This window comes from Fukomys damarensis, unplaced genomic scaffold, assembly GCF_012274545.1.
Source record: "Fukomys damarensis isolate Sample0158 unplaced genomic scaffold, DMR_v1.0_HiC HiC_scaffold_21, whole genome shotgun sequence".
Lineage (NCBI taxonomy): Eukaryota > Metazoa > Chordata > Mammalia > Rodentia > Bathyergidae > Fukomys > Fukomys damarensis.
In genome coordinates this window covers 31,843,206-31,844,506 of record NW_022900933.1, presented here as the reverse complement: position 1 = coordinate 31,844,506, position 1,301 = coordinate 31,843,206, and the positions used below count along the sequence as shown (strand labels likewise).

The 1,301-nt window shown below is 55.8% G+C and overlaps 1 protein-coding gene across 2 annotated transcripts in view; it reads right to left on the bottom strand.

Annotated features, from left to right (window-relative positions):
* The window catches only part of Slc24a4 (solute carrier family 24 member 4), a 142,182-nt gene extending 141,454 nt beyond the window's left edge, over positions 1-728 (bottom strand). The window contains exon 1 of one of the 2 annotated variants that reach the window (XM_010609225.2): positions 707-728. The gene's annotated coding sequence lies outside the window, so the exon portion shown is untranslated. Of the gene's footprint in view, positions 1-328; positions 499-706 lie in introns of those variants that run through there. The other variant, XM_010609223.2, reaches the window with a different exon arrangement.
* Positions 729-1,301: the final 573 nt, after the last annotated feature.

Genomic DNA, 1,301 nt, shown 5'->3' with positions numbered 1-1,301 from the left:
TCCTCCTCCTTCTTTTCCTCCTCCTCCTCCTCGCCCGCCTCTTCCTCCGCCTCCTCCAAGTTTAGCCGTGGCCGCCCGCTACCAGCCCACCAATCTCCGTCGTTTTCCTGCGGACCGAGCCCTGGGGACCAAGTGCCCGAGGTGCGAAGGGACCTGCGACCCTCTGGGCGGCGCGGCCTCACGTCGGCCCTCTCCGGGGGCCGCTTGGTCCCCGGGAACTTTCCTACTCTTCCACTGCCAGCGCAGGCGTTTGCGAAGCCGAGGCGCCTCCCTCTACTCCATGTCCCCTCCCTCTCCCGCACGTGCACTTCTCCCCTAGGGCGCTCACCGGTGCGCGCCTCCCTCCGCCGAGAGGCCTAACTGACCGATGTGCTGTAATCCCCTTCCTTCTCTCCTTTTCTCTCCCTGCTCCCAACGGAGCCTAAATAGTCCTTTCTTTATGGTCTGAGGCTGCTGCAGAGAAAACAGGTTATGGCACGGGAGGACCCTCAGAACAGCGGTTTCTACAGAGCAGTGGCTGCTGTCTAGATTCCCCACGACCCGCAGGCCGACCCCAGGCCACCACTACCCCTCCCCCGGAGGCAGGAGATGCCTGAGGAAATCAATTGCTCGCCCACAGCTAACAAACAGGCTGCACCGAGCCAACACGATAGGCTTCTGCGAGGGGCTGGGGCGGACCTGGGTGGCGCGGACACGCGACACCGACCTGCAAAACGCTGGCTTCAAGGCAGAGAGAGTTCTGAATCTCTGCCACAGAGAGTTGACCTTTTGATATTCTGGAGCCTTCGGGCTTAGCAAGGCTTTCTGGTTTGCTTTTGTTTTTTCCTCCGCCTTTCACATCGGCCCTCTAGTGTAAACCGCTTTAAAAATGAGGCAAGAGTAAAATTTTCCGAAGAAGGTGTAGTCCAGGTGCTGGCAGGTGGGGGGCTTTATCGCAAAAGATGTCCAGGCTTCACTTCGTCTCCTGGCCAACTCATCAAATGCCCATTTCGGGTCTACTAGGGGTTAAGTCCATTTAAAGTCCTTTTTTGGAACAAGGCCAAGTCTGTTTAATTAAATAAATACCCACCATGCATGGGCCCTATGCCAAGTGCCAGCCAGGGAACAAAACAAGAAGAAAATATCTAAGACCCAGTCTCTGCTTTCAAGGAACCCTAAATCAAATGGGAACTAGACCCCTAGATAAATGCTGTTAAGTGAAGTTCTAAAGTCACTGTTTTGCAGAATGTGCAGTATTTCCTCACTGCTCATTACGCCTTTCTGTGCCTGCAGCAGCATGGGCATCGCCTGGGAGCTTGTGA